A 14509-nucleotide genomic window follows, 5' to 3' on the forward strand; every position below is an offset into this window, starting at 1 on the left:
TTTTAGTTCTTAAAAAGATGGCAGTGCCTGAAACGATTTTAAGCCGAATCATGCTTTTATACCGATCCTGTTTTAGTCAAGTCTCTGTTAATGGCTTTTTAACCAGCGGTGTTCCTCTTTTATCAGGTGTCAAACAGGGCTGCCCCCTGTCCCCACTCCTTTTTATTTGCGCAATCGAACCACTGATGGCCCTCCTCAGAAAAGACCGGGTAGTAAGAGGCGTACCGATACCTGGTGGAGGAGGGACCCATCTAAAGGTGTTGGGGTACATGGATGATGTCACCATACTGTGCCCGGACTCTCCATCCATGAGGGGGGCATTGAGGAACACCAGCTATTTCTGCGAGGTCTCTGGTTTTAAGCTAAACACAGATAAATGTGACTGTTTTTATATTGGCTCCTGGGATTCATCCATCACCCCAGGAGTCACAATGCAACAGGATCAAATTAAAGTTTTAGGTATTGTTTTTAACCAGGTCAATGATGGGAGCCCTAACTGGGATTCAGCTATAGCTAAGATGGAGAAGAAGATTTTAATGTGGAATCTTAGAAACCTTACCATGGAGGGGAAGATTTTAATAATAAAGATGGTTTTACTCCCTATTATGCTATACATTGCCATGGTATTTCCTCCATCTATTTTATACATAAAAAAAGTAACTAGAATTGTTTTTACTTTTTTATGGGGTTCAAAAATGGAGAAATTAAAGCGTGATTTTATGTACAAAAGTAAAGATAATGGCGGGAAAGATGTTCCTAACCTTTTTACTTTCTTTTACATAAAGTATTTCTGTTTCTGTTTTAAAATTATTAAATCCGATGGCATTTTTAGCTGCTTTTTAAGGTACGCTGCGGGCATGGTTTTTAAAAGATGGTTGCGCATCCCTCTGAACGCTCCGGTGCTTCTGTGTCCCCCAAAACATTATGTGGTGTTGGAAAAGACAGTCAGGCTCCTAGGTCTCCAAGATTTGGAGCCTGACATACTGGGGGACCAGAGAAAGGTATCAAAGGTCCTCAGGCGGAGTGAGGTTACCCTGGCAGTGTCCAATTTCACACAGGCAAGATCCAAAAAGGTATGGCGGAACGTGTACGGGAAGTTTCTGGCGAATGTACACAGGGATCTTGCCTGGGCAATCGTCCACCAGTGCCTCCCTACTCGTGAGTTCCAGCACAGGCGAGGACTGGTGGCGAGAGCCAAGTGCCCGAGAGATGGCTGCGGAGTGGACGAAACGGTGCTGCACATATTTTGGAACTGCCCTTTTGCACGGGAGCTTTGGAGGAAGGTAGGCCCACTTTTGAAGTGGGCCTGCGGCCTAAAAGATTTTAATCACGAATGTGTCTTTTACGGTCTTTTTAACTGCCCCAATTTTAAACAGCAGATGATCTGCTGGATGATTATTAATTGTTTTAAAAATGCCATCTGGAAAGTTAGGAACATCTTACTTTTTAAACATGATTTTATTGATGTTAAAAACTGTATAAAGCTGGCCCTGAGTGAGATGTACATCTATTACCTAAGAGACAAGAAACAGTTGGGGGCCAGCGAGGCAGCATCCATGTGGTGTCTGCCTCTATGGAACGAAATAACAGTATAATCAGTTTTTATGATATTTGTATAATGTTTTATCCTGCCATTTTTATTTTTTCTCCTTTTATTACTGGTTTTATTATTTGTATTTTAAAACTTTTGTGAACCTTTTATTATTTTGCATTTTAAATTTTGTATGGTTTCTTATTTATTGAATAAAATTTTGTTGAAACCTTATCTGTTCTTATCAGTTTAATATCTGATACGTCCCCTATCTGGGGACCATATATTAAATGGATTTTTGAGAACGGGGGCCGATTTCGAAGCTTGCTTCCGTCGCCCTATGCATTGACCCGATATGGCAGTATCTTCGGGTACAGTGCACCACCCCCTTACAGGGTTAAAAAGAAAGATTCCTACTTTCATTGCTACCTGCTTGCTGGCTAGCCAGCTAGCCAGCCCTGTGGGCCTTGCTGCTGCTGCAGCCAAAAAACAAAAGGTGGTGCTGCTTCTGCTTGTGTCTGGCCGCTGTTGGAGCGTCCAGGCACAGGACTTCTGCTGCTGCTGACTAAATGGCCTCCTTAATTGGATCATTTGAGTAGCCAGCACACCTGTGCAGGTAGGGCATGACATGATAGGCAGCTGCCTTGATAGCGGGTGGGTGCTGAATGTTCCTAATTGACAAAATAAGATTAATGCTTATGAAGAAATATAAAATCTCATCCCTTCCCCAATATCGCGCCACACCCCTACCCCTTAATTCCCTGGTTGAACTTGATGGACATATGTCTTTTTTCGACCGTACTAACTATGTAACTATGTAACATAACATGGGGGGGGGGGGGGGGGTCTCCTGGCTGTTCACACAGGTGTGTCATTGCTGTACATTGACCATGCATTGCTTCTGTGGTATTGCAAAGGCAAAGACAAATGCTTCCAGCCATCCATTGCACTAATGGATTGGTCATCAGCTGGCTGTCTATGTCCCGCATCAATATAGACCAAAGTACAGAGGGTTAGGCTATGCTATTGTGCACCTACCTGATGCATCAGAAGGTGCGAGGCCCTTGCTAAATTCTGTGCACAGACTTTGAGATCTATACTTTAGACTGTATCTAAACCTGCTCCAACATGGACTGACATTCTGGCCTACTTTCAGCCGATGCGACTTGTCTGTCGCTGAACAGTCGCTTTTTATGTATTCAGCACCTATGTATAATGTTGTAAAAATGCTCTAGAAGCTAAAGTCGCAGAAATGTCACACATATTTGGCCTGCAACTTTCTGTGCGACAAATTCAGACAGGAAAAATCAGTATAAATCCTTAGAAAATTATCCCCCAGTGTCTCCATCTGCTGGCGGTATTGAATAAGCATTGCTGCACTGATGGGGTATGCATTAGACGAAAAAAAAGAAGAAAAAGAAGAATAATACGCCCAGAAAAGAGGCGAAAAGGAGAAAAACGTAAAAAAACGTGAAAAAAAAGTAAGAGGAAGAGAAGGGAAAAAAAGGTGGAAATGGGTTTAAAAGTGATTTCGGCGGAGAAATATATATATATATATATATATATATATATATATATATATATACGCGCACACACACACATATATATAAACGTATTCTCCGTTGAGATATTGCAGCCGCTGCTGTGTCCAGGCCCAGGAGCCTTAGCACTGTGCTGTGATGTCACTCAATACCACTGACATCACTAGGTGTAAACAACATCTCTCCTTTGCTGTGTATGTGACTATGGAGCTGTTTGGTGATGTCGTCTATTATGGCCTTCATAGAAGCAACAGGAGATTGTTGCATCCATCTAGAACCCTCAGAACTACAGTGCTATGATGTCACTCACTTCCACAGGCCTTGCAGAGTGTAAACAACAACAACCCAGCTTTGTTGTGTATGTAACCATAGGGATTTGTGATGTCACCTAGAACCTTCACAGCAGCGACAGCTTTATGAGGAGCATCAGCACTGCTCTGCCTGAGCAGAACCATCACCGCCATAGGTTGTCAAATAACCCGGGTTTAACCCACACAGGTAAGTCCAATGGGGTGCAGGCATGTCCTCTATGCTTACAGCTTCCCGTGGGTGTTGGTTTGATACCGTTTGGGGACAGCCAAGGAGGCATCTGCAGGCAACAAAGGTAGGTGTGTGCTTGTGTGTGTGTTTCCTATGCAGATCCTAAGCCCAGTGTCACATGCAAGTAGGAGGAGTAAGAAGGGTTCCTGGCAAATCCGGGTTATGGATTGCATTTAAAAAGGCCCCGTGGGAGTGCAATGGGCCCCTGTCTTGCTGCTTAGCAATAATGGTATGGGTTTAGGTTCTGCTGTGTGTACTGGTGGTTGACTGCCCCCCAGCCCAGAGTGTGCATGGAAAATTGTCTGGCAGCCTCCCTGACAGCAAGCAGTGATAGTGCCCATGAAGGGCACCTTGTTGGGCCCGCCCCTTTCACGGTTATCGCTTCTCGGCCTTTTGGCTAAGATCAAGTGTAGTATCTGTTCTTATCAGTTTAATATCTGATACGTCCCCTATCTGGGGACCATATATTAAATGGATTTTTGAGAACGGGGGCCGATTTCGAAGCTTGCTTCCGTCGCCCTATGCATTGACCCGATATGGCAGTATCTTCGGGTACAGTGCACCACCCCCTTACAGGGTTAAAAAGAAAGATTCCTACTTTCATTGCTACCTGCTTGCTGGCTAGCCAGCTAGCCAGCCCTGTGGGCCTTGCTGCTGCTGCAGCCAAAAAACAAAAGGTGGTGCTGCTGCTGCTTCTGCTGCTTCTGCTTCTGCTTGTGTCTGGCCGCTGTTGGAGCGTCCAGGCACAGGACTTCTGCTGCTGCTGACTAAATGGCCTCCTTAATTGGATCATTTGAGTAGCCAGCACACCTGTGCAGGTAGGGCATGACATGATAGGCAGCTGCCTTGATAGCGGGTGGGTGCTGAATGTTCCTAATTGACAAAATAAGATTAATGCTTATGAAGAAATATAAAATCTCATCCCTTCCCCAATATCGCGCCACACCCCTACCCCTTAATTCCCTGGTTGAACTTGATGGACATATGTCTTTTTTCGACCGTACTAACTATGTAACTATGTAACATAACATGGGGGGGGGGGGGTCTCCTGGCTGTTCACACAGGTGTGTCATTGCTGTACATTGACCATGCATTGCTTCTGTGGTATTGCAAAGGCAAAGACAAATGCTTCCAGCCATCCATTGCACTAATGGATTGGTCATCAGCTGGCTGTCTATGTCCCGCATCAATATAGACCAAAGTACAGAGGGTTAGGCTATGCTATTGTGCACCTACCTGATGCATCAGAAGGTGCGAGGCCCTTGCTAAATTCTGTGCACAGACTTTGAGATCTATACTTTAGACTGTATCTAAACCTGCTCCAACATGGACTGACATTCTGGCCTACTTTCAGCCGATGCGACTTGTCTGTCGCTGAACAGTCGCTTTTTATGTATTCAGCACCTATGTATAATGTTGTAAAAATGCTCTAGAAGCTAAAGTCGCAGAAATGTCACACATATTTGGCCTGCAACTTTCTGTGCGACAAATTCAGACAGGAAAAATCAGTATAAATCCTTAGAAAATTATCCCCCAGTGTCTCCATCTGCTGGCGGTATTGAATAAGCATTGCTGCACTGATGGGGTATGCATTAGACGAAAAAAAAGAAGAAAAAGAAGAATAATACGCCCAGAAAAGAGGCGAAAAGGAGAAAAACGTAAAAAAACGTGAAAAAAAAGTAAGAGGAAGAGAAGGGAAAAAAAGGTGGAAATGGGTTTAAAAGTGATTTCGGCGGAGAAATATATATATATATATATATATATATATATATATATATATATACGCGCACACACACACATATATATAAACGTATTCTCCGTTGAGATATTGCAGCCGCTGCTGTGTCCAGGCCCAGGAGCCTTAGCACTGTGCTGTGATGTCACTCAATACCACTGACATCACTAGGTGTAAACAACATCTCTCCTTGCTGTGTATGTGACTATGGAGCTGTTTGGTGATGTCGTCTATTATGGCCTTCATAGAAGCAACAGGAGATTGTTGCATCCATCTAGAACCCTCAGAACTACAGTGCTATGATGTCACTCACTTCCACAGGCCTTGCAGAGTGTAAACAACAACAACCCAGCTTTGTTGTGTATGTAACCATAGGGATTTGTGATGTCACCTAGAACCTTCACAGCAGCGACAGCTTTATGAGGAGCATCAGCACTGCTCTGCCTGAGCAGAACCATCACCGCCATAGGTTGTCAAATAACCCGGGTTTAACCCACACAGGTAAGTCCAATGGGGTGCAGGCATGTCCTCTATGCTTACAGCTTCCCGTGGGTGTTGGTTTGATACCGTTTGGGGACAGCCAAGGAGGCATCTGCAGGCAACAAAGGTAGGTGTGTGCTTGTGTGTGTGTTTCCTATGCAGATCCTAAGCCCAGTGTCACATGCAAGTAGGAGGAGTAAGAAGGGTTCCTGGCAAATCCGGGTTATGGATTGCATTTAAAAAGGCCCCGTGGGAGTGCAATGGGCCCCTGTCTTGCTGCTTAGCAATAATGGTATGGGTTTAGGTTCTGCTGTGTGTACTGGTGGTTGACTGCCCCCCAGCCCAGAGTGTGCATGGAAAATTGTCTGGCAGCCTCCCTGACAGCAGGCAGTGATAGTGCCCATGAAGGGCACCTTGTTGGGCCCGCCCCTTTCACGGTTATCGCTTCTCGGCCTTTTGGCTAAGATCAAGTGTAGTATCTGTTCTTATCAGTTTAATATCTGATACGTCCCCTATCTGGGGACCATATATTAAATGGATTTTTGAGAACGGGGGCCGATTTCGAAGCTTGCTTCCGTCGCCCTATGCATTGACCCGATATGGCAGTATCTTCGGGTACAGTGCACCACCCCCTTACAGGGTTAAAAAGAAAGATTCCTACTTTCATTGCTACCTGCTTGCTGGCTAGCCAGCTAGCCAGCCCTGTGGGCCTTGCTGCTGCTGCAGCCAAAAAACAAAAGGTGGTGCTGCTGCTGCTTCTGCTGCTTCTGCTTCTGCTTGTGTCTGGCCGCTGTTGGAGCGTCCAGGCACAGGACTTCTGCTGCTGCTGACTAAATGGCCTCCTTAATTGGATCATTTGAGTAGCCAGCACACCTGTGCAGGTAGGGCATGACATGATAGGCAGCTGCCTTGATAGCGGGTGGGTGCTGAATGTTCCTAATTGACAAAATAAGATTAATGCTTATGAAGAAATATAAAATCTCATCCCTTCCCCAATATCGCGCCACACCCCTACCCCTTAATTCCCTGGTTGAACTTGATGGACATATGTCTTTTTTCGACCGTACTAACTATGTAACTATGTAACATAACATGGGGGGGGGTCTCCTGGCTGTTCACACAGGTGTGTCATTGCTGTACATTGACCATGCATTGCTTCTGTGGTATTGCAAAGGCAAAGACAAATGCTTCCAGCCATCCATTGCACTAATGGATTGGTCATCAGCTGGCTGTCTATGTCCCGCATCAATATAGACCAAAGTACAGAGGGTTAGGCTATGCTATTGTGCACCTACCTGATGCATCAGAAGGTGCGAGGCCCTTGCTAAATTCTGTGCACAGACTTTGAGATCTATACTTTAGACTGTATCTAAACCTGCTCCAACATGGACTGACATTCTGGCCTACTTTCAGCCGATGCGACTTGTCTGTCGCTGAACAGTCGCTTTTTATGTATTCAGCACCTATGTATAATGTTGTAAAAATGCTCTAGAAGCTAAAGTCGCAGAAATGTCACACATATTTGGCCTGCAACTTTCTGTGCGACAAATTCAGACAGGAAAAATCAGTATAAATCCTTAGAAAATTATCCCCCAGTGTCTCCATCTGCTGGCGGTATTGAATAAGCATTGCTGCACTGATGGGGTATGCATTAGACGAAAAAAAAGAAGAAAAAGAAGAATAATACGCCCAGAAAAGAGGCGAAAAGGAGAAAAACGTAAAAAAACTTGAAAAAAAAGTAAGAGGAAGAGAAGGGAAAAAAAGGTGGAAATGGGTTTAAAAGTGATTTCGGCGGAGAAATATATATATATATATATATATATATATATATATATATATATATATATACGCGCACACACACACATATATATAAACGTATTCTCCGTTGAGATATTGCAGCCGCTGCTGTGTCCAGGCCCAGGAGCCTTAGCACTGTGCTGTGATGTCACTCAATACCACTGACATCACTAGGTGTAAACAACATCTCTCCTTTGCTGTGTATGTGACTATGGAGCTGTTTGGTGATGTCGTCTATTATGGCCTTCATAGAAGCAACAGGAGATTGTTGCATCCATCTAGAACCCTCAGAACTACAGTGCTATGATGTCACTCACTTCCACAGGCCTTGCAGAGTGTAAACAACAACAACCCAGCTTTGTTGTGTATGTAACCATAGGGATTTGTGATGTCACCTAGAACCTTCACAGCAGCGACAGCTTTATGAGGAGCATCAGCACTGCTCTGCCTGAGCAGAACCATCACCGCCATAGGTTGTCAAATAACCCGGGTTTAACCCACACAGGTAAGTCCAATGGGGTGCAGGCATGTCCTCTATGCTTACAGCTTCCCGTGGGTGTTGGTTTGATACCGTTTGGGGACAGCCAAGGAGGTATCTGCAGGCAACAAAGGTAGGTGTGTGCTTGTGTGTGTGTTTCCTATGCAGATCCTAAGCCCAGTGTCACATGCAAGTAGGAGGAGTAAGAAGGGTTCCTGGCAAATCCGGGTTATGGATTGCATTTAAAAAGGCCCCGTGGGAGTGCAATGGGCCCCTGTCTTGCTGCTTAGCAATAATGGTATGGGTTTAGGTTCTGCTGTGTGTACTGGTGGTTGACTGCCCCCCAGCCCAGAGTGTGCATGGAAAATTGTCTGGCAGCCTCCCTGACAGCAAGCAGTGATAGTGCCCATGAAGGGCACCTTGTTGGGCCCGCCCCTTTCACGGTTATCGCTTCTCGGCCTTTTGGCTAAGATCAAGTGTAGTATCTGTTCTTATCAGTTTTCATGCTGGTGGGGATGGGTGCTGCATGGAGGATGCAGGTGTACCAGGGCTTTCCGGGGCTGGTTCTGAGGAATCAGCTCGACGGCTGCCCCGATGTGACCTGTTCCCTCCGGGTCTCGCCATGAGGCTGAGAGGGTCTAGAGCCGAGGTACTTTTGTGCCTCGGGGAGTGGTGACCCCGAGGTGCCGAAACTCACTGGGAGAATAGACTCACTGAGTTGAAGCACGGGCACCATAATCTCTTCACCTTGTGGCACTCACCTCTTGATTCCCGGCCTTCTGGCTAGGATCAGAGAAATTTTTATTGATCCGGCCGGATGTCCGGGCAGTATATCTGCACACATTCACTTATTTATTTCTTTTTTGTCTCACTGTGTCACTTTTTGCGTGTTGTGTGTTCACAGGATTGGTCAGGATGCGGTAGCCCTTCTGGGTGTCCCTCCTGGCGGTCTAGGGGAGGTGTGTGTGTGGCCATTAGGTTCCGCACCTCCCTGCAAACACCCCGGGTACTCCTGCTTTGGCAGGGTACCTACCGTAATCGGCTCTGCGGGCAGATACCTTGGCTAACGCCAAGGGGGATGCCGGGAGCATTTGTGGTCCCCTAGTAGCTTCGGCGAAAAGGGACATTGAACCTGGAACCTCGCAGGTACCTTTTGGTACGGAGGCGAAGGGTAAGGTTTGTTGGGGGGCCTCTCTCCTATCGGAGAAGGGCTTGCGATAGACCGCATCCTTTGTGCACGTTTTTTTAGTGTAACACGTTTGCACTTTTTCTTGCACTTTGGGTGAATCGAAAGCACGTTCCTCGGCTTTAGATAAAAAAAAAAAAAAAAAAAATCTGTTCTTATCAGTTTAATATCTGATACGTCCCCTATCTGGGGACCATATATTAAATGGATTTTTGAGAACGGGGGCCGATTTCGAAGCTTGCTTCCGTCGCCCTATGCATTGACCCGATATGGCAGTATCTTCGGGTACAGTGCACCACCCCCTTACAGGGTTAAAAAGAAAGATTCCTACTTTCATTGCTACCTGCTTGCTGGCTAGCCAGCTAGCCCGCCCTGTGGGCCTTGCTGCTGCTGCAGCCAAAAAACAAAAGGTGGTGCTGCTGCTGCTTCTGCTGCTTCTGCTTCTGCTTGTGTCTGGCCGCTGTTGGAGCGTCCAGGCACAGGACTTCTGCTGCTGCTGACTAAATGGCCTCCTTAATTGGATCATTTGAGTAGCCAGCACACCTGTGCAGGTAGGGCATGACATGATAGGCAGCTGCCTTGATAGCGGGTGGGTGCTGAATGTTCCTAATTGACAAAATAAGATTAATGCTTATGAAGAAATATAAAATCTCATCCCTTCCCCAATATCGCGCCACACCCCTACCCCTTAATTCCCTGGTTGAACTTGATGGACATATGTCTTTTTTCGACCGTACTAACTATGTAACTATGTAACATAACATGGGGGGGGGGGGGGTCTCCTGGCTGTTCACACAGGTGTGTCATTGCTGTACATTGACCATGCATTGCTTCTGTGGTATTGCAAAGGCAAAGACAAATGCTTCCAGCCATCCATTGCACTAATGGATTGGTCATCAGCTGGCTGTCTATGTCCCGCATCAATATAGACCAAAGTACAGAGGGTTAGGCTATGCTATTGTGCACCTACCTGATGCATCAGAAGGTGCGAGGCCCTTGCTAAATTCTGTGCACAGACTTTGAGATCTATACTTTAGACTGTATCTAAACCTGCTCCAACATGGACTGACATTCTGGCCTACTTTCAGCCGATGCGACTTGTCTGTCACTGAACAGTCGCTTTTTATGTATTCAGCACCTATGTATAATGTTGTAAAAATGCTCTAGAAGCTAAAGTCGCAGAAATGTCACACATATTTGGCCTGCAACTTTCTGTGCGACAAATTCAGACAGGAAAAATCAGTATAAATCCTTAGAAAATTATCCCCCAGTGTCTCCATCTGCTGGCGGTATTGAATAAGCATTGCTGCACTGATGGGGTATGCATTAGACGAAAAAAAAGAAGAAAAAGAAGAATAATACGCCCAGAAAAGAGGCGAAAAGGAGAAAAACGTAAAAAAACGTGAAAAAAAAGTAAGAGGAAGAGAAGGGAAAAAAAGGTGGAAATGGGTTTAAAAGTGATTTCGGCGGAGAAATATATATATATATATATATATATATATATATATATATATATACGCGCACACACACACATATATATAAACGTATTCTCCGTTGAGATATTGCAGCCGCTGCTGTGTCCAGGCCCAGGAGCCTTAGCACTGTGCTGTGATGTCACTCAATACCACTGACATCACTAGGTGTAAACAACATCTCTCCTTTGCTGTGTATGTGACTATGGAGCTGTTTGGTGATGTCGTCTATTATGGCCTTCATAGAAGCAACAGGAGATTGTTGCATCCATCTAGAACCCTCAGAACTACAGTGCTATGATGTCACTCACTTCCACAGGCCTTGCAGAGTGTAAACAACAACAACCCAGCTTTGTTGTGTATGTAACCATAGGGATTTGTGATGTCACCTAGAACCTTCACAGCAGCGACAGCTTTATGAGGAGCATCAGCACTGCTCTGCCTGAGCAGAACCATCACCGCCATAGGTTGTCAAATAACCCGGGTTTAACCCACACAGGTAAGTCCAATGGGGTGCAGGCATGTCCTCTATGCTTACAGCTTCCCGTGGGTGTTGGTTTGATACCGTTTGGGGACAGCCAAGGAGGCATCTGCAGGCAACAAAGGTAGGTGTGTGCTTGTGTGTGTGTTTCCTATGCAGATCCTAAGCCCAGTGTCACATGCAAGTAGGAGGAGTAAGAAGGGTTCCTGGCAAATCCGGGTTATGGATTGCATTTAAAAAGGCCCCGTGGGAGTGCAATGGGCCCCTGTCTTGCTGCTTAGCAATAATGGTATGGGTTTAGGTTCTGCTGTGTGTACTGGTGGTTGACTGCCCCCCAGCCCAGAGTGTGCATGGAAAATTGTCTGGCAGCCTCCCTGACAGCAAGCAGTGATAGTGCCCATGAAGGGCACCTTGTTGGGCCCGCCCCTTTCACGGTTATCGCTTCTCGGCCTTTTGGCTAAGATGAAGTGTAGTATCTGTTCTTATCAGTTTAATATCTGATACGTCCCCTATCTGGGGACCATATATTAAATGGATTTTTGAGAACGGGGGCCGATTTCGAAGCTTGCTTCCGTCGCCCTATGCATTGACCCGATATGGCAGTATCTTCGGGTACAGTGCACCACCCCCTTACAGGGTTAAAAAGAAAGATTCCTACTTTCATTGCTACCTGCTTGCTGGCTAGCCAGCTAGCCAGCCCTGTGGGCCTTGCTGCTGCTGCAGCCAAAAAACAAAAGGTGGTGCTGCTGCTGCTTCTGCTGCTTCTGCTTCTGCTTGTGTCTGGCCGCTGTTGGATCGTCCAGGCACAGGACTTCTGCTGCTGCTGACTAAATGGCCTCCTTAATTGGATCATTTGAGTAGCCAGCACACCTGTGCAGGTAGGGCATGACATGATAGGCAGCTGCCTTGATAGCGGGTGGGTGCTGAATGTTCCTAATTGACAAAATAAGATTAATGCTTATGAAGAAATATAAAATCTCATCCCTTCCCCAATATCGCGCCACACCCCTACCCCTTAATTCCCTGGTTGAACTTGATGGACATATGTCTTTTTTCGACCGTACTAACTATGTAACTATGTAACATAACATGGGGGGGGGGGGTGTCTCCTGGCTGTTCACACAGGTGTGTCATTGCTGTACATTGACCATGCATTGCTTCTGTGGTATTGCAAAGGCAAAGACAAATGCTTCCAGCCATCCATTGCACTAATGGATTGGTCATCAGCTGGCTGACTATGTCCCGGATCAATATAGACCAAAGTACAGAGGGTTAGGCTATGCTATTGTGCACCTACCTGATGCATCAGAAGGTGCGAGGCCCTTGCTAAATTCTGTGCACAGACTTTGAGATCTATACTTTAGACTGTATCTAAACCTGCTCCAACATGGACTGACATTCTGGCCTACTTTCAGCCGATGCGACTTGTCTGTCGCTGAACAGTCGCTTTTTATGTATTCAGCACCTATGTATAATGTTGTAAAAATGCTCTAGAAGCTAAAGTCGCAGAAATGTCACACATATTTGGCCTGCAACTTTCTGTGCGACAAATTCAGACAGGAAAAATCAGTATAAATCCTTAGAAAATTATCCCCCAGTGTCTCCATCTGCTGGCGGTATTGAATAAGCATTGCTGCACTGATGGGGTATGCATTAGATGAAGAAAAAGAAGAATAATACGCCCAGAAAAGAGGCGAAAAGGAGAAAAACGTAAAAAAACGTGAAAAAAAAGTAAGAGGAAGAGAAGGGAAAAAAAGGTGGAAATGGGTTTAAAAGTGATTTCGGCGGAGAAATATATATATATATATATATATATATATATATATATATATATATATATATATATATATATATACGCGCACACACACACATATATATAAACGTATTCTCCGTTGAGATATTGCAGCCGCTGCTGTGTCCAGGCCCAGGAGCCTTAGCACTGTGCTGTGATGTCACTCAATACCACTGACATCACTAGGTGTAAACAACATCTCTCCTTTGCTGTGTATGTGACTATGGAGCTGTTTGGTGATGTCGTCTATTATGGCCTTCATAGAAGCAACAGGAGATTGTTGCATCCATCTAGAACCCTCAGAACTACAGTGCTATGATGTCACTCACTTCCACAGGCCTTGCAGAGTGTAAACAACAACAACCCAGCTTTGTTGTGTATGTAACCATAGGGATTTGTGATGTCACCTAGAACCTTCACAGCAGCGACAGCTTTATGAGGAGCATCAGCACTGCTCTGCCTGAGCAGAACCATCACCGCCATAGGTTGTCAAATAACCCGGGTTTAACCCACACAGGTAAGTCCAATGGGGTGCAGGCATGTCCTCTATGCTTACAGCTTCCCGTGGGTGTTGGTTTGATACCGTTTGGGGACAGCCAAGGAGGCATCTGCAGGCAACAAAGGTAGGTGTGTGCTTGTGTGTGTGTTTCCTATGCAGATCCTAAGCCCAGTGTCACATGCAAGTAGGAGGAGTAAGAAGGGTTCCTGGCAAATCCGGGTTATGGATTGCATTTAAAAAGGCCCCGTGGGAGTGCAATGGGCCCCTGTCTTGCTGCTTAGCAATAATGGTATGGGTTTAGGTTCTGCTGTGTGTACTGGTGGTTGACTGCCCCCCAGCCCAGAGTGTGCATGGAAAATTGTCTGGCAGCCTCCCTGACAGCAAGCAGTGATAGTGCCCATGAAGGGCACCTTGTTGGGCCCGCCCCTTTCACGGTTATCGCTTCTCGGCCTTTTGGCTAAGATCAAGTGTAGTATCTGTTCTTATCAGTTTAAAAGCTCAGAAAGCTCACGATGGAAGGCAAGGCACTTGTCCTGCGGAGTGAAGTTTTGCCTGTGCTCCAATATACCGCACAGGCCTGGCCTCCCCATACCACCGTTTGCAAGGCCATCACCCGGACAGTGTTTGGCTTCGTCTGGGGCAAAATGGACAGAGTCAAGAGGACCGTGATGTACAAGGAACCCCGCAAGGGTGGGAAGGGAATACCCGACATCCCCGCTCTGCTGAGGGCCTCCTTTGCATGTGTCACGGTGCAGCGGACTCTTGTAGAAAAGACTGGCTCAGCGGGCAGGTCCATGTCTCGCTTGCTTCTCATGCCCCTCTGGAGACAGCTGGGCTGGGACAAGTGGGACACTCCCTGGTTCTATGGGGATGTTGTCCGGTTTGTGAGGGAGCACCAGCTGGAAGGACTGAAACCAGACCTATGGAAGCCAAAGACAATCCACAAGCTCATCCGAGCTAAGGACTCGACCGAGCTG

At 46.1% G+C, this 14509-nt stretch overlaps 5 non-coding genes and 2 pseudogenes across 5 annotated transcripts; all 7 read left to right on the top strand.

Annotated features, from left to right (window-relative positions):
- Window positions 1-1724: 1724 nt before the first annotated feature.
- On the top strand, window positions 1725-1918 carry LOC130300102 (U2 spliceosomal RNA). Its single transcript, XR_008851115.1, has one exon. It is a non-coding gene; the product is annotated as a U2 spliceosomal RNA (small nuclear RNA).
- A 2071-nt stretch (window positions 1919-3989) lies between these two features.
- On the top strand, window positions 3990-4180 carry LOC130300054 (U2 spliceosomal RNA). The gene has a single exon (XR_008851069.1). It is a non-coding gene; the product is annotated as a U2 spliceosomal RNA (small nuclear RNA).
- A 2087-nt stretch (window positions 4181-6267) lies between these two features.
- LOC130300055 (U2 spliceosomal RNA) lies at window positions 6268-6458 on the top strand. The gene has a single exon (XR_008851070.1). It is a non-coding gene; the product is annotated as a U2 spliceosomal RNA (small nuclear RNA).
- A 2090-nt stretch (window positions 6459-8548) lies between these two features.
- Window positions 8549-8708, top strand: LOC130300139 (U2 spliceosomal RNA; annotated as a pseudogene).
- Window positions 8709-9403: 695 nt separating this feature from the next.
- Window positions 9404-9589, top strand: LOC130300114 (U2 spliceosomal RNA). The gene has a single exon (XR_008851126.1). It is a non-coding gene; the product is annotated as a U2 spliceosomal RNA (small nuclear RNA).
- Window positions 9590-11678: 2089 nt separating this feature from the next.
- LOC130300092 (U2 spliceosomal RNA) lies at window positions 11679-11869 on the top strand. The gene has a single exon (XR_008851106.1). It is a non-coding gene; the product is annotated as a U2 spliceosomal RNA (small nuclear RNA).
- Window positions 11870-13969: 2100 nt separating this feature from the next.
- On the top strand, window positions 13970-14147 carry LOC130300130 (U2 spliceosomal RNA; annotated as a pseudogene).
- The last annotated feature ends 362 nt before the right edge of the window (window positions 14148-14509 follow it).

The sequence above is a fragment of the Hyla sarda genome, unplaced genomic scaffold (assembly GCF_029499605.1).
Source record: "Hyla sarda isolate aHylSar1 unplaced genomic scaffold, aHylSar1.hap1 scaffold_107, whole genome shotgun sequence".
Taxonomy (NCBI): domain Eukaryota; kingdom Metazoa; phylum Chordata; class Amphibia; order Anura; family Hylidae; genus Hyla; species Hyla sarda.